Genomic DNA, 27,888 nt, shown 5'->3' with positions numbered 1-27,888 from the left:
AGGAAACTCAGGCACAGGTTCCAATTCACACATCTTTTTATAGAAATTAAAAGACAAAACGCTCACAGCTGCACCTGTATCTAGGATAATAGTAGTTGGAATCCCACCTACTACACCAGTAGTAGATGCTAAAACAATTTCATTTGTGTTTAAACGACATTGTGTACTGTCTTGTAAAAGTTCATCTGATATATTGTTATTGTAGTTGTATCTTATAAATAAAACAGGTAGTTTTTGTTTAGAATTACTCGGCATATCATTATTCTGTTGTTCAAGTGTGGTGTCAAATAACTGATTAACATTGAAGTCGCCCCCCAAGAATTCTTCAGCCACGACCTGGGGCAAAGTAGTGACTGTTTCTAGTTTGTTGGATTAGCATTTGTACTAGGTACTGACACAGATTGAGGTTGTGCATCAGGTGTCATTTCTATTATATTCACATTGGGATATTGCCTATTATGATTTCCAAACTTTTGCGGTTGTTGTTGCTGTTGCGCATTATAACTTACCTGTCGGTCGTAAGGTATGCTCCAATTTTGACCTGGTGGCTGCTGTGGTAAAGCAGAGTTTGAATAAAAGTACTGATCGTTACGAGTCCAACCTTGATGCTGTCTTGGCTCGTAGTTATTATTATTTCTATTTCTGTTTGTGTTTTTGTTATTACCTTTGTATCCGGTGTTACCGTTGTAGTTATTACCGCGGTGCCTTTTGTATGGATTGCCGCATGAAATGTTATTACTGTTGTAACTATTGTTTGTATTGGAATACGCGTGTTGATTTTGATTTCCGTACTGAGACGGCATGTGAGTTTGCTGTTTTCGTTGTACCGCGTATCCAACTGTGGGCGCGCCAGAATTGTGTTGGCAAGCCTGCATGTTTTGCATACCACTAGTGTAAACATTGTGGCTGCTGTTTTGCCGCGCGAAGCGCTGATCTTCAAGTAACATGTCAAAAGAATCTAAAGCTGTTAAAAAATAATCTGAATCGTCATCCGGGATATGTAGAAGTTTTTCCTTAATGTTGAAAGGCAATTTGGCCTTCAACGCTCGGAGTATATCACGCGTTGCGACCGGTTCGTCTAAAAAATTTCCCATGTTCAAGTATTTTTCAAAATATCTGCGTAAGTTACCATTTTTACTGTTAAAAGTTTCAGGTTCTAAAATTTGTCTTCTGAGTCGCTCCTGGACGGATTGCGACCAGAATTTGTTCAGAAAAGCACGCTCAAACTCACTGTACGTGGTACATACGTCAGCTTGACTGTATGCCCAGACAGCTGCATCGCCTTGGATGTAACCGACAATATATGAAATCTTTTTCCGGTCACTCCAAGTGCGTGGAAATGCGTTACTAAAAGATTTAAGAAAAATCACCGGATGAATGGTTCGTTTTTCTGGGATAAAAATCTGAAATTGCCTGTGTTTCATTAAGCTTTCATCTTCCTTCGCATTGCGATATGGATTTATTCCACTGTAATTACTGGTATGTTCAGCTGGCGAGTAATTACGATAATGTTGCTGTGGTTTACCATGATAATAGCTTGTGTTTGTGTTTCCACATCGTGGTATGTGTTGTAGTCGTGGTGTGTTTTGTTCTTGTGTATTTGTCGTGTGCGGAATGTGTGTATCATACTCGAATGTATATTGGTTTCTGAACTGTACGTTTTGACTGATATTTTCGTTACATTCAGACTGTAGTTGATCGGTGAATTGTCTCATGGGTGCAGTGACGGATTGTACTGCGTCACTGATCAGCTGTTTGTTATTAGTAATGTATTGCGCTACGGAGTCGTGCACAATTGTTGGTAAATTTTCACGTAAGCATCTATCAAAATGTTTGTCTTTGTTCTCAACCCAATCATGAAATTCTTTATTAATATTTTGAAAATGAGCTGTGGCATCTGATTGTAAGATGTCAGTCAGGTGTTGTTCAACATTGTCAAATTTATTCTGTACGTCAGTAATTCGTTTTTCAAGGTTGTCATGTACTGAAGGATATGTTTGAATTTGTTCAGTAAGAACTTCACACGTGACATTAAGGTTTTTTACTTGTGTCTGTAAAAGTGCTACGTCAGTTGTAGTCTTTTCTTGTCTCGTATTGAGCTGGGAAAATTTAGTACTGAGTTCGGTCATCTGTTTGGTCAGTGTGGCGTCTGTAAGTTCCACACGTTTACACAAAGTGTCATTACCTATCTTGATTGCTATGAGATCAGATTTGATTTCGTCATTTTGTGTTTTTAACTGTTCATTTTGTGTCTCTAATTGTGCCTTTAAGGTTGCCATGTTTTCGGCGTTCTGTTTCCTTATGGTTGCCATATTTTCTGCGTTTTGTTTCATTAGCATTTGTAACATGTCGGCAATGTTTACCGTTTGCAAGGTCTCTGCCCCCGCCGCGTCATTAGACGTGACGTCATGCATTAACATGGGCTCTGATTGAGATTTTGAAATTTTTGTAGTGGACGGCCTATCGTCAAAATTTTCGTCAACACTTGCGTCAATGTTTGATGAATCGTCACTACCGGTTGCTGTCGTAAAGTCATTTTCTAACACTTGTCTCACGTCCGAGTCGGATTGCGCCTGAATAGTACGTCCTTGCTGTTCCATTTTTGCGTATTGTTTTCTAGTTATTACCATGCCACACGTGATATATGTTTCAAGAAAATTTTTGACACTGATTTTAAAATAAAATGTAGTTGAGCATGAATCGCTCGTAGCAACAATGGCTGTCTGTTAATTTAAAAATATAAACTGAATTTGAGATTATTGGTAATGGCTGCTGGCCATGTTACATGATATCGTACAGAAGTCGGCCATATTGTACACTCGTGTATTGGTATTGTTGCATACGTTATTGTTTAGGGAAAAGTACTGAGAATGAAATTTATCACTGAAACTGTTATGCGGAAAAGAAACACTACAGAATTTACTGAAAAGCTAATACACTGAATTATACGTCTGGTCAAGCCTGCTAATGCAAAGATGCTGCGTCTTACCTTATTTTGCTGGAAGTTTCATTGCGTCTTCCCGCAAAATTTCAGAATTGGAAAATATCTTCAGATTTTGTTATCTCTCATACATTGACGTCCAGGTCCAGAAAGTTGATTTTTTACATGGAACAAAGAGAACAATGTAACAAATGACAAAATAACAAGTCCTGTCACGGTCGCCAATATAAAATAAATAAAATAAATAAATAAAAATATATTGTTATTTAGATATCGATTATTCTATCTGTATGATGGTGATTGTGATTGCAATTGTATTTGCTTATCTGGATCGTGGACGTTTAATTATTCGGTATCAGACGCTTGACAATGGCTTTTTCGTAAAGGCAATGTTACTCGTAGTTGACCGTGAAATAAAACTGAATAATCGGACTTCGTAATTAAATCGTTTCCAAAGACTGCTGCGGTAGGTGCGGACTCATAATCTAAATCTCAATATTACAATAATTTGCCAGCCATGCCAATACGTCGTACAGAGGTGATTGTCTACTAAACATAAAAAAGTTACACAGTTATTTAAATCAGATATATTCAATGAATAAGCCTACAGTTCATAATCCTACTTACTTTTATAAATATAAATTCTTTACAGAATCGAGTGCCTAGTGTGGTTGCAACTCGCAGTATTCTTCTATAACATGAAATATGGCGGTGTGCCAGACAATAAAAAAAAATACGTGCTTCTCGCACCACTTCAACCAGAGCTCTCCTTTTTCTTAATCAAACATAAGAGTAACGTAATTGTGCTTTTCTTTTATCAGCGACACAGCGCTGCAGTTGTGTGCCATAGGCTTTATTTATTTGTCACTGATTATTTATTTAATTAATATTTCGCGTTTCCGCGGAAACTCACGCTCGGCATGCAAATGTGCCTTTATAGCACCATATCGTCGTTCCTCTGTGAGTCTAGATATTCGAATCCGACGCAAAACTAATAGTTAATTGTAACGTTCAGGGCCTCTTAATGACGATAGAACACTCAAATTGCTTCGAGATTCAATAAGTCGTTCTCCAGCCAACTTGTCTCCAAGGGGATATTGCTGAGTCCGGGCACCATATGGTCCGTCTCCTGTAGGTCCAGATATTCGAATCCGACGCAAAACGGACTGCCAATTGTAACGTTCAGAGCCTCATATTGACGATGGAACACTCAAATTGCATCAAGATTCAATACATCGTCCTTCAGCCGACTTGTCTTCAAGCATCCATTGCTGCCTCGGGCACCATGTGGTCCGTCTCCTGTGAGTCTGGATTTTCGAATCCGACGCAAAAATGATAGTTAATTGTAACGTTCAGGGCCTCCTAAAGACGATGGAACACTCAAATTGCGTCGAGATTCAATACATCGTCCTCCAGCCGACTTGTCTCCAAGATGATATTGCTGCCTCGGGCACCATATGGTCCTTCTCCTGTGAGTCTAGATTGTCGAATCCGACGCGAAACTGATAGTTAATTGTAACATTCAGCGCGTCCTAATGACGATGGAACACTTAAATTGCGTCGAGATTCAATACGGCAACCTCCGGCCGACTTGTCTCCAAGGGTCTATTGCTGCCTTGGGCACCGCATGGTCGTTCTCCTGTGAGTCTAGATTTTCGAATTCGACGCATAACTGATACTTAATTGTAACGTTCAGGAGCTCCTAATGACGATGCAACACTCAAATTGATCGAGATTCAATACATCGTCCTCCAGCCGACTTGTCTCCATGGGTCTACTGTTACCACGGTCACCTTATCGTCGTTCTCCTGTGAGTCCAGATATTCGAATCCGACGCAAAACGGACTGCTAATTGTAACGTTCAGAGTCTCCTAATGATGATGGAACACTCAATTTGCGTCGAGTAACAAAAATCGTCCACCAGCCCACTTGTCTCCAAGGGGATATTGCTGCCTCGGACACCATATAGTCCTTCTCCTGTGAGGCTAGAATTTTGAATCCGACGCAAAACTGATAGTTAATTGTAACGTTCCGGACCTCCTAATGACGATGGAACACTCAACTTGCGTCGCGATTAAATACATCGTCCTCCAGCCGACTTGTATCCAAGGGTCAATTGATGAGTTTGGCAAGTAATGGTCTTGCTCCTGTGAGTCTAGATTTTCGTACCCGACGCAAAACTGATATTTAATTGTAACGTTAAGGGCCTCCAAATGACGATGGAACATTCAAATTGCGTCGAAAATCAATACATTGTCCTCCAGCCGACTTGTCTCCAAGGGGATATTAGTGCCTCGGGCACCATATGGTCCGTCTCCTGTTAGTCTAGATTTTCGAATCCGACGCGAAACTGATAGTTAATTGTAACGTTCAGGGCCTCCTAATGACGATGGAACTCTCGAATTGCGTAAAGATTCAATACATCGACCTCCAGCCGACTTGTCTGCAAGGGGATATTGCTGCCTCGGGCACCTTATCGTCATTTCTCTGTGAGTCTAGATTTTTGAATCCCACTCAAAACTAATTGTTAATTGTAACGTTCAGGACATCCTAATGACGATGGAACACTCAAATTACGTCGAGATTCAATACATTGTCCACCCGCCGACTTGTCTCCAACGGGATATTGCTGCCTCGGGCACCATGTGATCCGTCTCCTGTGAGTCTAGATTTTCGAATCCGACGCAAAAATGATAGTTAATTGTAACGTTCAGGGCCTCCTAATGACGAAGGAACACTCTAAATGCGTCGAAATTCAATACATCGTCCTGCAGCCGACTTGTCTCTTGCTGCTTCGGGCACCTTATGGTCTTTCGCCCGTGAGTCTAGATTTTCGGATCCGACGCATAACTGATAGGTAATTGTAACGTTCAGCGCCTCCTAATGACGATGGGACACTCAAATTGATCGAGATTCAGTACGTCGACCTCCAGCCGATTTGTCTCCAAGGGGATATTGCTGCCTCGGGCACGTATCGTCGTTCTCCTTTGAGTCTAGATTTTCGAATCCGACGCGAAACAGATAGTTAATTGTAACATTCAGGGCCTCCTAATGACGATGGAACACTCCAATTGCGACGAGATTCAATACATCGGCCTCCAGCCGACTTGTCTTCAAAAGTCTATTGCTGAATCGGGCGCCATATGGTCCGCCTCCATTGAGTCTAGATTTTCGAATCCGATGAAAAACTGATAGTTAATTGTAACGTTCATGGCCTCCTAATGACGATGGAACACTCAAATAGCGTCGCGATTCAATACATCGTCCTCCAGCCGACTTGTCTCCAAGGGTCTATTGCTGCCTCGGGCACCTTATGGTCGTTCTCCTGCGAGTCTAGATTATCGGAACCGACGCAAAACTGATAGTTAATTGTAACGTTCAGCGCCTCCTAATGACGATAGAACACTCAAATTGCGTCGAGATTCAATACAACGTCCTCCAGCCGACTTGTCTCCAAAGGGCTATTGAAGCCTCGGGCACCATGTGGTCCGTCTCCTGTGAGTCTAGATTTTCGAATCCGACACAAAGCTTGTAGATACTTGTAACGTTGAGGGCTTCCTAATGACGATGGAACACTCAAATTACGTCGAGATTCAATACATCGTCCAACCGCCGATTTGTCTCCAACGGGATATTGCTGCCTCGGGCACCATGTGGTCCGTCTCCAGTGAGTCTAGATTTTCGAATCAGACGCAAAAATGATAGTTAATTGTAACGTTCAGGGCCTCCTAATGACGATGGAACACTCAAATTGCGTCGAAATTCAATACATCGTCCTCCAGCCGACTTGTCTCCAAGGGTCTATTGCTGCCTCGGTCATCATATGGTCCGACTCCTGTGAGTCTAGATTTTCGAATCCGACGCAAAACTGATAGTTCATTGTAACGTTCAGGGCCTAGTAATGACGATGGAACACTCAAATTGCGTCGAGATTCAATACATCGTCGTCCCTTCGACTTGTCTCCAAGGGTCTATTGCTGCCTCGGTCACCATATGGTTCGACTCCTGACCGTCTAGAATTTCGTATCCGACGCAAAACTGATAGTTAATTGTAACGTTCTGGGCCGAGTAATGACGATGGAACACTCAAATTGCGTCGAGATTCAATACGTCGTCCTCCAGCCGCCTTGTCTCCAAGGGGATATTTCTGCCTCGGGCACCATATGGTCCGTCTCCTGTAGGTCCAGATATTCGAATCCGACGCAAAACGGACTGCCAATTGTACCGTTCAGAGCCTCCTAATGACGATGGAACACTCAAATTGCATCAAGATTCAATACATCGTCTTCCAGCCGACTTGTCTCCAAGGGGATATTGCTGCCACGGGCACCATATATTCCTTCACCTGTGAGTCAAGAATTTCGAATCCGACGCAAAACTGATACTTAATTGTAGCGTTTAAGACCTCCTAATGACGATGGAACTCTCAAATTGCGTCCCGATTCAATACATCGTCCTCCAGCCGACTAGTCTCCAACGGGATATTGCTGCCTCGGGCACCTTATGGTCGTTTTCCTGTGAGTCTAGATTTTCGGATCCGACGCAGAACTCATAGTTAATTGTAACGTTCATGGCCTCCTAATGACGATGGAACACTCAAATTGCGTCGCGATCCAGTACATCGTCCTCCAGCCGACTTGTCTCCAAGGGTCACTTGCTGCCTCGTGTACCTTAAGGTCAATCTCCCGCGAGTCTAGATTTTCGGATCCGGCGCATAACTGATAGTTAATTGTAACGTTCAGGGCCTCCTAATGACGATGGAACACTCAAATTACGTCGAGATTCAATACATCGTCCACCCGCCGACTTGTCTCCAAGGATCTATTGCTGCCTCGGGCACCTTATGGTCGTTCTCCTGTGAGTCTAGATTTTCGGATCCGACGCATAACTGATAATTACAAAGTTCATGGCCTCCTAATGACGATGGAACATTCAAATTGCGTCGAGATTCAATAAATCGTCCTTCAGCCGACTTGTCGCCAAGGGGATATTGCTGCCTCGGGCACCATGTGGTTCGTCTCCAGTGAGTCTAAATTTTCGATTCCAACGCAAAACTTGTAGTTAATTGTAACGTTCAGGTCCTCCTAATGACGATGGAACACTCAAATTGCGTTGAGATCAAATACATCGTACTCCCGCCAACTTGTCTAAAACGGGATATTGCTGCCTCGGGCACCATGTGGTCCGTCTCATGTGAGTCCAGATTTTCGAATCAGACGCAAGAATGATAGTTAATTGTAACGTTCAGGGCCTCCTAATGACGATAGAACACTCAAATTGCGTCGAGATTCAATATATCGTCCTCCAGCCGACTTGTCTACAAGGGGATATCGCTGCCTCGGGCACCTTATGGTCCGCCGACTGTGAGTCTAGATTTTCGAATCCGACACAAAACTTGTAGTTATTTGTAACGTTCAGGGCCTTCTAATGACGATGGAACACTCAAATTATGTCGAGATTCAATACATCGTCCACCCGCCGACTTGTCTCCAAGCGTCGATTGCTGCCTCGGGCACCTTATGGTCGTTCTTCTGTGAGTCTACATTCTCGATTCCGACACATAACTGATAGTTAATTGTAACGTTCAGGGCCTCCTAATGACGATGGAACACTCAAATTGCGTCGAGGTTCAGTACATCGACCTCCAGCCGACTTGTCTCCATGGGTCTACTGCTTCCTCGGTCACCTTATCGTCGTTCTCCTGTGAGTCCAGATATTCGAATCCGACGCAAAACGGACTGCTAATAGTAACGTTCAGAGCCTCCTAATGATGATGGAACACTCAAATTGCGTCGAGATTCAATACATCGTCCTCCAGCCGACTTGCCTCCAAGGGGATAATGCTGCCTTGGGCACCAAATAGTCCTTCTCCTGTGAGTCAAAAGTTTCGAATCCGACGCAAAACTGATAGTTAATTGTAACGTTCAGAACTTCCTAATGACGATGGAACTCTCAAATTGTGTCGCGATTCTATACATTGTCCTCCAGCCGACTTGTCTCCAAGGGTCAATTGCTGCCTTGGGCACCTAATGGTCTTGCTCCTGTGAGTCTAGATTTTCGAATCCGACGCGAAACAGATATTTAATTGTAACGTTAAGAGCCTCCTAATGACGATGGAACACTCAAATTGCGTCGAGATTCAATACATCGTCCTTCAGCCGACTTGTCTCCAAGGGGTTATTGCTGCCTCGTGCACCTTATGGTCCGCCTCCTGTGAGTCTACATTTTCGAATCCGACGCGAAACTGATAGTTAATTGTAACGTTCAGGGCCTCCTAATGACGATGGAACACTGAAATAGCGTCGAGATTCAATACATCGTCCTCCAGCCGGCTTGTCCCCATAGGTCTACTGCTACCTCGGGCACCTTATCTTCGTTCTCATGTGAGTCCATATATTCGAATCGGACGCAAAACGGACTGCTAATTGTAACGTTCAGAGCCTCCTACTGACGATGGAACACTCAAATTGCGTCTAGATTCAATACATCGTCCTCCAGACGACTTGTCTGCAAGGGGATATTGCTGCCTCGGGCACCTTATCGTCGTTCCTCTGTGATTCTAGATTTTCGAATCCGGCGAAAAATAATAATTGTTACGTTCAGGGCCTCCTAATGACGACAGAGCACTCAAATTGCGTCGAGATTCAATACGTCGTCCTCCAGCCGACTTGTCACCAAGGGGATATTGCTGCCTCGGGCACCATATGGTCCGTCTTCTGTAAGTCCAGATATTCGAATCCGACGCAAAACCGACTGCCAATTGTAACGTTGAGAGCCCCCTAATGACGATGGAACACTCAAATTCCATCTAGATTCAATACATCGTCATTCAGCCAACTTGTCTCCAACCGTCTATTGCTGCCTTGGGCTCCTTATGGTCATTCTCCTCTCAGTCTACACTTTCGAATCCGACGGTAAACTGATAGTTAATTGTAACGTTCAGGGCCTCCTAATGACGATGGAACACTGAAATAGCGTCGAGATTCAATACATCGTCCTTCAGCCGACTTGTCTCCAAGCGTCCATTGCTGCTTCGGGCACCTTATGGTCGTTCTCCTGTGAGTCTACATTATCGATTCCGACACATAACTGATGGTTAATTGTAACGTTCAGGGCTTCCTAATGACGGTGGAACACTCAAATTGCGTCGAGATTCAATACATCGTCCTCCAGCCGACTTGTCTACAAGGGGATATTGCTGCCTCGTGCACCTTATTGTCCGCCTCCTGTGAGTCTAGATTTTCGAATCCGACGCAAAACGGACTGCCAATTGTAACGTTCAGAGCCTCCTATTAACGATGGAACACTCAAATTGCGTCAAGATTCAATACATCGTCATTCAGCCAACTTGTCTCCAACGGCCTATTGCTGCCTCGGGCCCCTTATGGTCACTCTCCGCTGAGTCTACATTTTCGAATCCGACGCTAAACTGATAGTTAATTGTAACGTTCAGGGCCTCCTAATGACGATAACACACTGAAATAGCGTCGAGATTCAATACATCGTCCATCAGCCGACTTGCCTATAAGCGTCCATTGCTGCCTCGGGCACCTTATGGTCGTTCTCCTGTGAGTCTACATTTTCGATTCCGACACATAACTGATAGTTAATTGTTACGTTCAGGGCCTCCTAATGACGATGGAACACTCAAATTGCGTCGAGGTTCAGTACATCGACCTCCAGCCGACTTGTCTCCATGGGTCTACTGCTACCTCGGTCCCCTTATCGTCGTTCTCCTGTGAGTCCAGATATTCGAATCGGACGCAAAACGGACTGCTAATAGTAACGTTCAGAGCCTCCTAATGATGATGGAACACTCAAATTGAGTCGAGATTCAATACATCGTCCTCCAGCCGACTTGTCTTCATGGGGATAATGCTGCCTCGGGCACCATACAGTCCTTCTCCTGTGAGTCAAAAATTTCGAATCCGACACAAAACTGATAGTTAATTGTAACGTTCAGAACCTCCTAATGACGATGGAACTCTCAAATTGCGTCGCGATTCTATACATCGTCCTCCAGCCGACTTGTCTCCAAGGGTAAATTGCTGCCTTGGGCACCTAATGGTCTTGCTCCTGTGAGACTAGATTTTCAAATCCGACGCAAAACTGATATTTAATTATAACGTTAAGAGCCTCCTAATGACGATGGAACACTCAAATTGCGTCGAGATTCAATACATCGTCCTTCAGCCGACTAGTCTCCAAGGGGTTATTGCCGCCTCGTGCACCTTATGGTCCGCCTCCTGTGAGTCTACATTTTCGAATCCGACGCGAAACTGATAGTGTATTGTAACGTTCAGGGCCTCCTAATGACGAAGTAACACTGAAATAGCGTCGAGATTCAATACATCGTCCTCCAGCCGACTTGTCTCCATAGGTCTACTGCTACCTCGGTCACCTTATCTTCGTTCTCATGTGAGTCCATATATTCGAATCCGACGCAAAACGGACTGCTAATTGTAACGTTCAGAGCCTCCTAATGACGATGGAACACTCAAATTGCGTCTAGATTCAATACATCGTCCTCCAGCCGAGTTGTCTGCAAGGGGATATTGGTGCCTCGGGCACCTCATCGTCGTTCCTCTGTGAGTCTAGATTTTCGAATCCGCGCTAAACTAATAGTTACTTGTAACGTTCAGGGCCTCCTAATGACGGTAGTACACTCAAATTGCGTCGAGATTCAATACATCGTCCTCCAGCCGACTTGTCTCCAAGGGAATTTTGCTGCCTCGGACTCCTGTGAGTCTAAATTTTCGGATCCGACTCATAACTGATAGTTAATTGTAACGTTCAGCGCCTCCAAATGACGATAGAACACTCAAATTGCGTCGAGATTCAATACATCGTCCTCCAGCCTACTTGTGTGCTATGGGATATTGCTGCCTCGGGCAGCATATGGTCCGTCTCCTGTGAGTGCAGATTATCGAATCCGATGCAAAAAAGATAGTTAATAGTAACGTTCAGGGCCTCCTAATGACGAAGGAACACTCAAATTGCGTCGAGATTCAATACATCGTCCTCCAGTCGACATGTCTCCAACGGTCAATTGCTGCCTTTGGCACCTAATGGTCTTGCTCCCGCGAGTCTAGAGTTTCGAATCCGACGCGAAACTGATAGTTAATTGTAACGTTCAGGGCCTCCTAATGACGATGGAACAGTCAAATTGCGTCGAGATTCAATACATCGTCCTCCAGCCGACTTGTCTCCAAGGGGATATTGCTGCCTCGTACACCTTATGTTCGTTCTCCTGTGAGTCTAGATTTTCGAATCCGACGCAAAACTCATGGTTATTTGTAACGTTCATGGCCTCCTAATGACGATGGAACACTCAAATTGCGTCGAGATTCAATACATCGTCCACCCGCCGACTTGTCTCCAACGGGATAATGCAGCCTCGGGCACCATGTGGTCCGTCCCATGTGAGTGCAGATTACCGAATCCGACGCGAAAAAGATAGTTAATTGTAACGTTGAGGGCCCCCTAATGACGAAGGAACACTCAAATTGCGTCGAGGTTCAATACATCGACCTCCAGCCGACTTGTCTCCAAGCGTCCATTGCTGTCTCGGGCACCTTATGGTCGTTCTCCTGTGAGGCTAGATTTTCGAATTCGACGCAAAACTGATGGTTAATTGTAAAGTTCATGGCCTCCTAATGACGATGGAACATTCAAATTGCGTCGAGATTCAATACATCGTCCTCCAGCCGACTTGTGTGCTAGGGGATATTGCTGCTTCGGGCACCTTATCGTAATTCTCTGTGAGTCTACATTTTCGAATCCGACGCAAAACTAATAGTTAATTGTAACGTTCAAAGCCTCCTAATGACGATAGAATACTCAAATTGCGTCGAGATTCAATACGTCGTAATCCAGCCGACTTCTCTCCAAGGGTCTATTGCTGCCTCGGGCACATATTGTCGTTCTTCTGTGAGTCTAGATTTTCGAATCAAACGCGAAACTGATAGTTAAGTGTAACGTTCAGGGCCTCCTAATGACGAAGGAATCCTCAATTTGCGTTGAAATTCAGTACATCGTCCTCCAGCCGCCTTGTCTCCATGGGTCTATTGCTACCTCGCTCACCTTATGGTCGTTCTCCTGTGAGTCTAGATTTTCGATTCCGACACATAACTGATAGTTAATTGTAACGTTCAGGGCCTCCTAATGACGATGAAACACTCAAATTGCGTCGAGATTCAATACATCGTCCTCCAGCCGACTTGTCTCCATGGGTCTACTGCTACCTCGGTCACCTTATCTTCGTTCTCCTGTGAGTCCAGATATTCGAATCCGACGCAAAACGGACTGCCAATTTTAACGTTCAGAGCCCCCTACTGATGACGGAACACTCAAATTGCGTCGAGATTCAATACATCGTCCTCCAGCCGACTTGTCTCCAAGGGGATAATGCTGCCTTGGGCACCATATAGTCCTTCTCCTGTGAACCTAGAATTTCGAATCCGACGCAAAACTGATAGTTAATAGTAACGTACAGGACCTCCTAATGACGATGGAACACTCAAAATGCGTCGAGATTCAATACATCGTCCTCCAGCCGCTTTGTCTCCAAAGGGATATTGCTGTCTCGGACACCTTATGCTCCGTCTCCTGTGAGTCTAGATTTTCGAATCCGACGCAAAACTGATTTTTAATTGTAACGTTCAGGGCCTCCTAATGACGATGGAACACTCAAATTGCGTCGCGATTCAATACATCGTCCTCCAGCCGACTTCTCTCCAAGGCTCAATTGCTGCCTTTGGCACCTAATGGTCTTGCTCCTGTGAGTCTCGATTTTCGAATCCGACGCAATGCTGATGGTTAATTGTAACGTTCAGGGCCTCCGAATGACGATGGAACACTCAAATTGCGTCGCGATTCAATACATCGTCCTCCAGTCGACATGTCTCCAACGGTCAATTGCTGCCTTTGGCTCCTAATGGTCTTGCTCCCGTGAGTCTAGAGTTTCGAATCCGACGCGAAACTGATAGTTAATTGTAACGTTCAGGGCCTCCTAATGACGATGGAACACTCAAATTGCGTCGAGATTCAATACATCGTCCTCCAGCCGACATGGCTCCAAGGGGATATTGCTGCCTCGTACACCTTATGCTCGTTCTCCTGTGAGTCTAGATTTTCGAATCCGACGCAAAACTGTTGGTTATTTGTAACGTTCATGGCCTCCTAATGACGATGGAACACTCAAATTGCGTCGAGATTCAATACATCGTCCTCCAGCCGACTTGTCTCCAAGTGTCTATTGCTGCCTCGGGCACCTTATGGTCGTTCTCCTGTGAGTCTAGATTTTCGGATCCGACGCATAACTGATAGTTTATTGTAACGTTCATGGCCTCCTAATGACGATGGAACACTCAAATTGCGTCGAGATTCAATACATCGTCCTCCAGCCGACTTCTCTCCAAGGCTCAATTGCTGCCTTTGGCACCTAATGGTCTAGCTCCTGTGAGTCTAGATTTTCGGATCCGACGCAAAACTGATGGATAATTGTAACGTTCAGGGCCTCCGAATGACGATGGAACACTCAAATTGCGTCGCGATTCAATACTTCGTCCTCCAGTCGACTTGTCTCCGAGGGTCAATTGCTGCCTTTGGCACCTAATGGTCTTGTTCCCGTGAGTCTAGATTTTCGAATTCGACGCATAACTGATAGTTAATTGTAACGTTCAGCGCCTCCTTATGACGATAGAACACTCAAATTGCGTCGAGATTCAATACATCGTCCTCCAGCCGACTTGTCTACAAGGGTCTACTGCTGCCTCGGGCACATATCGTCGTTCTCCTGTGAGTCTAGATTTGCGAATCCGACGCGAAACTGATAGGCAATTGTAACGTTCAGGGCCTCCTAATGACGATGGAACACTCAAATTGCGTCGAAATTCATTACATCGTCCTCCAGCCGACTTGTGTGCTAGGGGATATTGCTGCCTCGGGCACCTTATTGTCGTTCCTCTGTGAGTATAGATTTTCGAATCCGACGCAAAACTAATAGCTAATTGTAACCTTCAGGGCCTCCTAACGACGATAGAACACTTAAATTGCGTCGAGATTCAATACTTCGTCCTCCAGCCGACTTGTCTCCAAAGGGATATTGCTGCCTCGGGCACCATATGGTCCGTCTTCTGTGAGTCTAGATTTTCGAATCCGACGCAAGACTTGTAGTTACTTGTAACGTTCAGGGCCTCCTAATGACGATGTAACACTCAAATTACGTCGAGATTCGATACATCGTCCACCCGCCGACTTGTCTCGAACGGGATATTGCTGCCTCGGGCACCATGTGGTCCGTCTCCTGTGAGTGCAGATTATCGAATCCGACGCAAAAAATATAGTTAATAGTAACGCTCAGGGCCTCCTAATGACGAAGGAACACGCAAATTGCGTCGAAATTCAATACATCATCCTCCAGCCGACTTGTGTGCTAGGGGATATTGCTGCCTCGGGCACCCTATCGTCGTTCCTCTGCGAGTCTAGATTTTCGAGTCCGACGCAAAACTAATAGTTAATTATAACGTTCAGGGCCTCCTAATGACGATAGAGTCCTAAAATCGCGTCGAGAGTCAATACGTCGTCCTCCAGCCGCCTTGTCTCCAAGGGGATATTGCTGCCTCGGGCACCGTATGGTCCATCTCCTGTGAGTCTAGATTTTCGAATCCGACTCAAAACTTGTAGTTACTTGTAACGTTCAGGGCCTCCTAATGACGATGTAACACTCAAATTACGTCGAGATTCAATACATCGTCCACCCGCCGACTTGTCTCAAACGGGATATTGCTGCCTCGGGCACCATGTGGTCCGTATCCTGTGAGTGCAGAATATCGAATCCGACAAAAAAAAGATACTTAATTGTAACGTTTAGGGCCTCTTAATGACGAAGAAACACTCAAATTGCGTCAAAATTCAATACATCGTCCTCCAGCCGACTTGTCTCCATGGGTCTATTGCTACCTCGCTCACTATATGGTCGTTCTCTTGTGAATCTAGATTTTCGAATCCGACGCAAAACTGATGGTTAATTGTAACGTTCATGGCCTCCTAATGACGATGGAACACTCAAATTGCGTCGAGATTCAATACATCGTCCTCCAGCCGACTTGACCACAAGGGGATATTGCTGCCTCGGGGCACCTTATGGTCTGCCTAATGTGAGTCTAGATTTTCGAATCCGACGCAGAACTGATGGTTAATTGTAACGTTCATGGCCTCCTAATGACGACGGAACACTCAAATTGCGTCGAGATTCACTACATCGTCCTCCAGCCGACTTGTGTGCTAGGGGATATTGCTGCCTTGGGCACCTTATCGTCGTTCCTCTGTGAGTCTAGATTTTCGAATCCGACGCAAAACTAATAGTTAATTGTAACGTTCAAAGGTTCCTAATGACGATAGAATACTGAAATTGCGTCTAGATTCAATACGTCGTAGTCCAGCCGACTTGTCTCCAAGGGGATATTGCTGCCTCGGGCACCATATGGTCCGTCTCCTGTGAGTCTAGATTTTCGAATCCGACTCAAAACTTGTAGTTACTTGTAACGTTCAGGGACTCCTAATGACGATGCAACACACAAATTACGTCGAGATTCAAAACATCATCCACCCGCCGACTTGTCTCCAACGGGATATTGCTGCCTCGGGCACCATGTGGTCCGTCCAATGTGAGAGCAGATTATCGAATCCGACGCAAAAAAGATAGTTCATTGTAACGTTCAGTGCCTCCTACTGACGAAGGAACACTCTAATTGCGTCGAAATTCAATACATCGTCCTCCAGCCGACTTGTCTCCATGGGTCTATTGCTACCTCGCTCACCTTATGGTCGTTCTCCTGTGATTCCAGATTTTCGAATCCGACGCAAAACTGATGGTTAATTGTAACGTTCATGGCCTCCTAATGACGATGGAACACTCAAATTGCGTCGAGTTTCAATACATTGTCCTCCAGCCGACTTGTCTCCAAGGGTCTATTGCTGCCTCGGGCACCTTATGGTCGTTCTCCTGTGAGTCTAGATTTTCTGATCCGACGCATAACTGATAGTTTATTGTAACGTTCTGCGCCTCCTAATGACGTTAGAACACTCAAATTTCGTCGAAATTTAATACATCGTCCTCCAGCCGACTTGTCTACAAGGGGATATTGCTTCCTCGGGCACCTTATTGTCCGCCTCCTGTTAGTCTAGATTTTCGAATCCGACGCAAAACTGATAGTTAATTGTAACGTTCATGGCCTCCTAATGACGATGGAACACTCAAATTGCGTCGAGATTCAATACATCGTCCTCCAGCCGACTTGTCTACAAGATGATATTGCTGCCTCGGGCACCTAATGGTCCGCCTCCTGTTGGTCTAGATTTTCGAATCCGACGCAAAACTGATAGTTAATTGTAACGTTCATGGCCTCCTAATGACGATGCAACACTCAAATTGCGTCCAGATTCAATACATCGTCCTCCAGCCGACTTCTCTCCAAGGCTCAATTGCTGCCTTTGGCACCTAATGGTCTAGCTCCTGTGAGTCTAGATTTTCGAATCCGACGCAAAACTGATGGTTAATTGTAACGTTCAGGGCCTCCGAATGACGATGGAACACTCAAATTGTGTCGCGATTCAATACTTCGTCCTCCAGTCGACTTGTCTCCAAGGGTCAATTGCTGCCTTTGGCACCTAATGGTCTTGTTCCCGTGAGTCTAGATTTTCGAATTCGACGCATAACTGATAGTTAATTGTAACGTTCAGCGCCTCCTTATGACGAGAGAACACTCAAATTGCGTCGAGATTCAATACATCGTCCTCCAGCCGACTTGTCTACAAGGGTCTACTGCTGCCTCGGGCACATATCGTCGTTCTCCTGTGACTCTAGATTTTCGAATCCGACGCGAAACTGATAGGGAATTGTAACGTTCAGGGCCTCCTAATGACGATGGAACACTCAAATTGCGTCGAAATTCATTACATCGTCCTCCAGCCGACTTGTGTGCTAGGGGATATTGCTGCCTCGGGCACCTTATTGTCGTTCCTCTGTGAGTATAGATTTTCGAATCCGACGCAAAACTAATAGTTAATTGTAACGTTCAGGGCCTCCTAACGACGATAGAACACTTAAATTGCGTCGAGATTCAATACTTCGTCCTCCAGCCGACTTGTCTCCATGGGGATATTGCTGCCTCGGGCACCATATGGTCCGTCTTCTGTGAGTCTAGATTTTCGAATCCGACGCAAGACTTGTAGTTACTTGTAACGTTCAGGGCCTCCTAATGAAGATGTAACACTCAAATTACGTCGAGATTCAATACATCGTCCACCCGCCGACTTGTCTCGAACGGGATATTGCTGCCTCGGGCACCATGTGGTCCGTCTCCTGTGAGTGCAGATTATCGAATCCGACGCAAACAATATAGTTAATAGTAACGCTCAGAGCCTCCTAATGACGAAGGAACACGCAAATTGCGTCGAAATTCAATACATCATCCTCTAGCCGACTTGTGTGCTAGGGGATATTGCTGCCTCGGGCACCTTATCGTCGTTCCTCTGTGTGTCTAGATTTTCGAGTCCGACGCAAAACTAATAGTTAATTGTAACGTTCAGGGCCTCCTAATGACGATAGAGTACTCAAATCGCGTCGAGATTCAATACGTCGTCCTCCAGCCGACTTGTCTCCAAGGGGATATTGCTGCCTCGGGCACCGTATGGTCCATCTCCTGTGAGTCTAGATTTTCGAATCCGACTCAAAACTTGTAGTTACTTGTAACGTTCAGGGCCTACTAATGACGATGTAACACTAAAATTACGTCGAGATTCAATACATCGTCCACCCGCCGACTTGTCTCAAACGGGATATTGCTGCCTCGGGCACCATGTGGTCCGTATCCTGTGAGTGCAGAATATCGAATCCGACAAAAAAAAGATACTTAATTGTAACGTTCAGGGCCTCTTAATGACGAAGAAACACTCAAATTGCGTCAAAATTCAATACATCGTCCTCCAGCCGACTTGTCTCCATGGGTCTATTGCTGCCTCGGGCACCTTATTGTCCGCCTCCTGTTAGTCTAGATTTTCGAATCCGACGCAAAACTGATAGTTAATTGTAACGTTCATGGCCTCCTAATGACGATGGAACACTCAAATTGCGTCGAGATTCAATACGTCGTCCTCCAGCAGACTTGTCTACAAGGGTCTACTGCTGCCTCGGGCACATATCGTCGTTCTCCTGTGAGTCTAGATTTTCGAATCCGACGCGAAACTGATAGGCAATTGTAACGTTCAGGGCCTCCTAATGACGATGGAACACTCAAATTGCGTCGAAATTCATTACATCGTCCTCCAGCCGACTTGTGTGCTAGGGGATATTGCTGCCTCGGGCACCTTATTGTCGTTCCTCTGTGAGTATAGATTTTCGAATCCGACGCAAAACTAATAGTTAATTGTAACGTTCAGGGCCTCCTAACGACGATAGAACACTTAAATTGCGTCGAGATTCAATACTTCGTCCTCCAGCCGACTTGTCTCCATGGGGATATTGCTGCCTCGGGCACCATATGGTCCGTCTTCTGTGAGTCTAGATTTTCGAATCCGACGCAAGACTTGTAGTTACTTGTAACGTTCAGGGCCTCCTAATGAAGATGTAACACTCAAATTACGTCGAGATTCAATACATCGTCCACCCGCCGACTTGTCTCGAACGGGATATTGCTGCCTCGGGCACCATGTGGTCCGTCTCCTGTGAGTGCAGATTATCGAATCCGACGCAAACAATATAGTTAATAGTAACGCTCAGAGCCTCTTAATGACGAAGGAACACGCAAATTGCGTCGAAATTCAATACATCATCCTCCAGCCGACTTGTGTGCTAGGGGATATTGCTGCCTCGGGCACCCTATCGTCGTTCCTCTGTGTGTCTAGATTTTCGAGTCCGACGCAAAACTAATAGTTAATTGTAATGTTCAGGGCCTCCTAATGACGATAGAGTACTCAAATCGCGTCGAGATTCAATTCGTCGTCCTCCAGCCGACTTGTCTCCAAGGGGATATTGCTGCCTCGGGCACCGTATGGTCCATCTCCTGTGAGTCTAGATTTTCGAATCCGACTCAAAACTTGTAGTTACTTGTAACGTTCAGGGCCTACTAATGACGATGTAACACTAAAATTACGTCGAGATTCAATACATCGTCCACCCGCCGACTTGTCTCAAACGGGATATTGCTGCCTCGGGCACCATGTGGTCCGTATCCTGTGAGTGCAGAATATCGAATCCGACAAAAAAAAGATACTTAATTGTAACGTTCAGGGCCTCTTAATGACGAAGAAACACTCAAATTGCGTCAAAATTCAATACATCGTCCTCCAGCCGACTTGTCTCCATGGGTCTATTGCTGCCTCGGGCACCTTATTGTCCGCCTCCTGTTAGTCTAGATTTTCGAATCCGACGCAAAACTGATAGTTAATTGTAACGTTCATGGCCTCCTAATGACGATGCAACACTCAAATTGCGTCGAGATTCAATACATCGTCGTCCAGCCGACTTCTCTCCAAGGCTCAATTGCTGCCTTTGGCACCTAATGGTCTAGCTCCTGTGAGTCTAGATTTTCGAATCCGACGCAAAACTGATGGTTAATTGTAACGTTCAGGGCCTCCGAATGACGATGGAACACTCAAATTGCGTCGCGATTCAATACTTCGGCCTCCAGTCGACTTGTCTCCAAGGGTCAATTGCTGCCTTTGGCACCTAATGGTCTTGTTCCCGTGAGTGTAGATTTTCGAATTCGACGCATAACTGATAGTTAATTGTAACGTTCAGCGCCTCCTTATGACGATAGAACACTCAAATTGCGTCGAGATTCAATACATCGTCCTCCAGCGGACTTGTCTACAAGGGTCTACTGCTGCCTCGGGCACATATCGTCGTTCTCCTGTGAGTCTAGATTTTCGAATCCGACGCGAAACTGATAGGCAATTGTAACGTTCAGGGCCTCCTAATGACGATGGAACACTCAAATTGCGTCGAAATTCATTACATCGTCCTCCAGCCGACTTGTGTGCTAGGGGATATTGCTGCCTCGGGCACCTTATTGTCGTTCCTCTGTGAGTATAGATTTTCGAATCCGACGCAAAACTAATAGTTAATTGTAACGTTCAGGGCCTGATAACGACGATAGAACACTTAAATTGCGTCGAGATTCAATACTTCGTCCTCCAGCCGACTTGTCTCCAAGGGGATATTGCTGCCTCGGGCACCATATGGTCCGTCTTCTGTGAGTCTAGATTTTCGAATCCGACGCAAGACTTGTAGTTAAGTATAACGTTCAGGGCCTCTTAATGAAGATGTAACACTCAAATTACGTCGAGATTCAATACATCTTCCACCCGCCGACTTGTCTCGAACGGGATATTGCTGCCTCGGGCACCATGTGGTCCGTCTCCTGTGAGTGCAGATTATCGAATCCGACGCACAAAAGATAGTTAATAGTAACGCTCAGGGCCTCCTAATGACGAAGGAACACGCAAATTGCGTCGAAATTCAATACATCATCCTCCAGCCGACTTGTGTGCTAGGGGATATTGCTGCCTCGGGCACCCTATCGTCGTTCCTCTGTGAGTCTAGATTGTCGAGTCCGACGCAAAACTAATAGTTAATTGTAACGTTCAGGGCCTCCTAATGACGATAGAGTACTCAAATCGCGTCGAGATTCAATACGTCGTCCTCCAGCCGACTTGTCTCCAAAGGGATATTGCTGCCTCGGGCACCGTATGGTCCATCTCCTGTGAGTCTAGATTTTCGAATCCGACTCAAAACTTGTAGTTACTTGTAACGTTCAGGGCCTCCTAATGACGATGTAACACTCAAATTACGTCGAGATTCAATACATCGTCCACCCGCCGACTTGTCTCAAACGGGATATTGCTGCCTCGGGCACCATGTGTTCCGTATCCTGTGAGTGCAGAATATCGAATCCGACAAAAAAAAGATACTTAATTGTAACGTTTAGGGCCTCTTAATGACGAAGAAACACTCAAATTGCGTCAAAATTCAATACATCGTCCTCCAGCCGACTTGTCTCCATGGGTCTATTGCTGCCTCGGGCACCTTATTGTCCGCCTCCTGTTAGTCTAGATTTTCGAATCCGACGCAAAACTGATAGTTAATTGTAACGTTCATGGCCTCCTAATGACGATGGAACACTCAAATTGCGTCGAGATTCAATACGTCGTCCTCCAGCCGACTTGTCTACAAGGGACTACTGCTGCCTCGGGCACATATCGTCGTTCTCCTGTGAGTCTAGATTTTCGAATCCGACGCGAAACTGATAGGCAATTGTAACGTTCAGGGCCTCCTAATGACGATGGAACACTCAAACTGCGTCGAAATTGATTACACTTTCCTCCAGCCGACTTGTGTGCTAGGGGATATTGCTGCCTCAGGCACCTTATTGTCGTTCCTCTGTGAGTATAGATTTTCGAATCCGACGCAAAACTAATAGTTAATTGTAACGTTCGGGGCCTCCTAATGACGATGGAACACTCAAATTGCGTCGAAATTCATTACATCGTCCTCCAGCCGACTTGTGTGCTAGGGGATATTGCTGCCTCGGGCACCTTATTGTCGTTCCTCTGTGAGTATAGATTTTCGAATCCGACGCAAAACTAACAGTTAATTGTAACGTTCAGGGCCTCCTAACGACGATAGAACACTTAAATTGCGTCGAGATTCAATACTTCGTCCTCCAGCCGACTTGTCTCCAAGGGGATATTGCTGCCTCGGGCACCATATGGTCCGTCTTCTGTGAGTCTAGATTTTCGAATCCGACGCAAGACTTGTAGTTACTTGTAACGTTCAGGGCCTCCTAATGACGATGTAACACTCAAATTACGTCGAGATTCAATACATCGTCCACCCGCCGACTTGTCTCGAACGGGATATTGCTGCCTCGGGCACCATGTGGTCCGTCTCCTGTGAGTGCAGATTATCGAATCCGACGCAAAAAAGATAGTTAATAGTAACGCTCAGGGCCTCCTAATGACGAAGGAACACGCAAATTGCGTCGAAATTCAATACATCATCCTCCAGCCGACTTGTGTGCTAGGGGATATTGCTGCCTCGGGCACCCTATCGTCGTTCCTCTGTGAGTCTAGATTTTCGAGTCCGACGCAAAACTGATAGTTAACTGTAACGTTCAGGGCCTCCTAATGACGATAGAGTACTCAAATCGCGTCGAGATTCAATACGTCGTAGTCCAGCCGACTTGTCTCCAAGGGGATATTGCTGCCTCGGGCACCATTTGGTCCGTCTCCTGTGAGTCTAGATTTTCGAATCCGACTCAAAACTTGTAGTTACTTGTAACGTTCAGGGCCTCCTAATGACGATGTAACACTCAAATTACGTCGAGATTCAATACATTTCTCCACCGGCCGACTTGTCTCAAACGGGATATTGCTGCCTCGGGCTCCATGTGGTCCGTATCCTTTGAGTGCAGAATATCGAATCCGACAAAAAAAAGATACTTAATTGTAACGTTCAGGGCCTCTTAATGACGAAGAAACACTCAAATTGCGTCAAAATTCAATACATCGTCCTCCAGCCGACTTGTCTCCATGGGTCTATTTCTGCCTCGGGCACCTTATTGTCCGCCTCCTGTTAGTCTAGATTTTCGAATCCGACGCAAAACTGATGGTTAATTGTAACGTTCATGGCCTCCTAATGACGACGGAACACTCAAATTGCGTCGAGATTCACTACATCGTCCCCTAGCCGACTTGTGTGCTAGGGGATATTGCTGCCTTGGGCACCTTACCGTCGTTCCTCTGTGAGTCTAGATTTTCGAATCCGACGCAAAACTAATAGTTAATTGTAACGTTCAAATGTTCCTAATGACGATAGAATACTCAAATTGCGTCGAGATTCAATACGTCGTAGTCCAGCCGACTTGTCTCCAAGGGGATACTGCTGCCTCGGGCACCATATGGTCCGTCTCCTGTGAGTCTAGATTTTCGAATCCGACTCAAAACTTGTAGTTACTTGTAACGTTCAGGGACTCCTAATGACGATGTAACACTCAAATTACGTCGAGATTCAAAACATCGTCAACCCGCCGACTTGTCTCCAACGGGATATTGCTGCCTCGGGCACCATGTGGTCCGTCCAATGTGAGAGCAGATTATCGAATCCGACGCAAGAAAGATAGTTCATTGTAACGTTCAGTGCCTCCTACTGACGAAGGAACACTCTAATTGCGTCGAAATTCAATACATCGTCCTCCAGCCGACTTGTCTCCAAGGGCATATAGCTGCCTCATGCACCATATTGGTCCGTCTCCTGTGAGTAGATCCTCGAATGCGACGCAAAACTTGTGGTTAATTGTAACGTTCAGGGCCTCCTAATGACGATAGAGTACTCAAATTGCGTCGAGATTCAATACATCGTCCTCCCGCCGACTTGTCTCCAACGGGAAATTGCTCCCTCGGGCACCATGTGGTCCGTCTCCTGTGAGTCTAGATTTTCGAATCCGACGCAAAAATGATAGTTAATTGTAACGTTCAGGGCCTCCTACTGACGATGGAACACTCAAATTGCGTCGAGATTCAATACATCGTCCTCCAGCCGACTTCTGTGCAAGTGGATATTGCTGCCTCGGGCACCTTATTGTCGTTTCTCTGTGAGTCTAGATTTTCAATTTCGACGCAAAACTAATAGTTAATTGTAAAGTTCAGCGCCTCCTAATGACCAAGGAACACTCTAACTGCGTCGAAATTCAATACATCGTCCTCCAGCCGACTTGTCTCCATGGGTCTATTGCTACCTCGCTCACCTTATGGTCGTTCTCCTGTGAGTCTAGAATTTCGAATCCGACGCAAAACTGATGGTTAATTGTAACGTTCAGGGCCTCCTAATGACGATAGAGTACTCAAATTGCGTCGAGATTCAAAACATCGTCCTCCCGCCAACTTGTCTCCAACGGGATAATGCTCCCTCGGGCACCATGTGGTCCGTCTCCTGTGAGTCTAGATTTTCGAATCCGACTCAAAACTTGTAGATACTTGTAACGTTCAGGGCCTTCTAATGACGATGTAACACTCAAATTATGTCGAGATTCAAAACATCGTCCACCCGCCGACTTGTCTCCAACGGGATATTGCTGCCTCGGGCACCATGTGGTACGTCTCCTGTGAGTGCAGATTATCGAATCCGACGCAAAAAAGATAGTTAATTGTAACGTTCAGGGCTTCCTATTGACGAAGGAACACTCAAATTTCGTCGAAATGCAATACATCATCCTCCAACCGACTTGTGTGCTAGGGGATATTGCTGCCTCGGGCACCTTATCGTCGTTCCTCTGTGAGTCTGGGTTTTTTTGAATCCGACGCAAAACTAATAGTTAATTGTAACGTTCAGGGCCTCCTAATGACGATAGAGTACTCAAATTGCGTCGAGATTCAATACGTCGTCCTCCAGCCGACTTGTCTCCAAGGGGATATTGCTGCCTCGGGCACCATATGGTCCATCTCCTGTGAGTCTAGATTTTCGAATCCGACTCAAAACTTGTAGTTACTTGAAACGTTCAGGGCCTCCTAATGACGATGTAACAATCAAATTACGTCGAGATCCAGTACATCGTCCACCCGCCGACTTGTCTCCAACGGGATACTGCTGCCTCGGGCACCATGTGGTCCGTATCCTGTGAGTGCAGATTATCGAATCCGACGCAAAAAAGATAGTTAATTGTAACGTTCAGGGCCTCTTAATGACGAAGAAACACTCAAATTGCGTCGGAATTCAATACATCATCATCCAGCCGACTTGTCTCCATGGGTCTATTGCTACCTCGCTCACCTTATGATCGTTCTCCTGTGAGTCTGGATTTTCGAATCCGATCCAAAACTGATGGTTAATTGTAACGTTCATGGCCTCTTAATGACGATGGAACACTCAAATTGCGTCGAGATTCAATACATCGTCCTCCAGCCGATTTGTCTCCAAGGGTCTATTGCTGCCTCGGGCACCTTATGGTTGTTCCCCTGTGAGTCAAGATTTTCGGATCCGACGCATAACTGATAGTTAATTCTAACGTTCAGCGCCTCCTAATGACGATAGAACAGTCAAATTGCGTCGAGATTCAATTCATCGTCCTCCAGCCGACTTGTCTACTAGGGTCTATTGCTGCCTCTGGCACATATCGTCGTTCTCCTGTGAGTCTAGATTTTCGAATCCGACGCGAAACTGATAGTTAATTGTAACGTTCAGGGCCTCCTAATGACGATGGAACACTCAAATTGCGTCGAGATTCAATACATCGTCCTCCAGCCGACTTGGCTCCAAGGGGATATTGCCTCCTCATGCACCATATTGGTCCGTCTCCTGTGAGTCTAGATTTTCGAATTCGACGCAAAAATGATAGTTAATTGTAACGTTCAAGGCCTCCTAATGTCGAAGGAACACTCAAATTGCGTCGAGATTCAATACATCGTCCTCCAGCCGACTTGTCTCCAAGGGTCTATTGCTGCCTCGGGCACCTTATAGTCGTTCTCCTTTGAGTCTAGATTTTCGGATGCGACGCATAACTGATAGTTAATTGTAACGTTCAGCAACTCCTAATGACGATAGAACACTCAAATTGCGTCGAGATTAAATACATCGTCCTCCAGCCGACTTGTCTACAAGGGGATATTGCTGCCTCGGCACCTTATGGTCCGCCTCCTGTTAGTCTAGATTTTCGAATCCGTTGCAAAACTGATAGTTAATTGTAACGTTCATGGCCTCCTAATGAAGATGGAACACTCAAATTGCACGAGATTCAATACATCGTCCTCCAGCCGACTTGTGTGCAAGGGGTTATTGCTGCCTCGGGCACCTTATTGTCGTTCCTCTGTGAGTCTAGATTTTCAAATTCGACGCAAAACAAATAGTTAATTGTAACGTTCAGGGACTCCTAATGACGAAGGAACACTCAAATTGCGTCGAAATTCAATACATCGTCCTCCAGGCGACTTGTCTCCAAGGGTCTATTGCTACCTCGCTCACCTTATGGTCGCTCTCCTGTGAATCTAGATTTTCGAATCCGACGCAAAACTGATGGTTAAATATAACATTCATGGCCTTCTAATGACGATGGAACACTCAAATTGCGTCGAGAGTCAATACATCGTCCTCCAGTCGAATGGTCTCCAAGGGGATATTGCTGCCTCGGGCACGTATCGTCGTTCTCCTGTGAGTCTAGATTTTCGAATCCGACGCGGATTTGGTAGTTAATTGTAACGTTCAGCGCCTCCTAATGACGATAGAACACTCAAATTTTGTCGAGATTCAATACATCGTCCTCCAGCCGACTTGTCTCCAAGCGTGCATTGCTGCCTCGAGCACCTTATGGTCGTTCTCCTGTGAGTCTATATTTTCGATTCCGACACATAACTGATAGTTAATTGTAAAGATCAGGGCCTCCTAATGACGATGGAACACTCAAATTGCGTCGCGATTCAATACATCGTCCTCCAGCCGACTTCTCTCCAAGGCTCAATTGCTGCCCTTGGCACCTAATGGTCTTGCTCCTGTGAGTCCAGTTTTTCGAATCCGACGCAAAACTGATTTTTAATTGTAACGTTCAGGGCCTCCGAATGACGATGGAACACTCAAATTGCGTCGAGATTCAATACATCGTCCTCCAGCCGACTTGTCTCCAAGCGTGCATTGCTGCCTCGAGCACCTTATGGTCGTTCTCCTGTGAGTCTATATTTTCGATTCCGACACATAACTGATAGTTAATTGTAAAGATCAGGGCCTCCTAATGACGATGGAACACTCAAATTGCATCGCGATTCAATACATCGTCCTCCAGCCGACTTGTCTCCAAGGGTCAATTGCTGCCTTTGGCACCTAATGGTCTTGCTCAAGTGGGTCTAGATTTTCGAATCCGACGCGAAACTGATAGTTAATTGTATCGTTCAGGGCCTCC

This window comes from Schistocerca serialis, chromosome 1, assembly GCF_023864345.2.
Source record: "Schistocerca serialis cubense isolate TAMUIC-IGC-003099 chromosome 1, iqSchSeri2.2, whole genome shotgun sequence".
NCBI classification, from domain to species: domain Eukaryota; kingdom Metazoa; phylum Arthropoda; class Insecta; order Orthoptera; family Acrididae; genus Schistocerca; species Schistocerca serialis.
The sequence above is the reverse complement of the archived record's forward strand: the minus strand, read 5'-3'. Positions refer to the sequence as shown.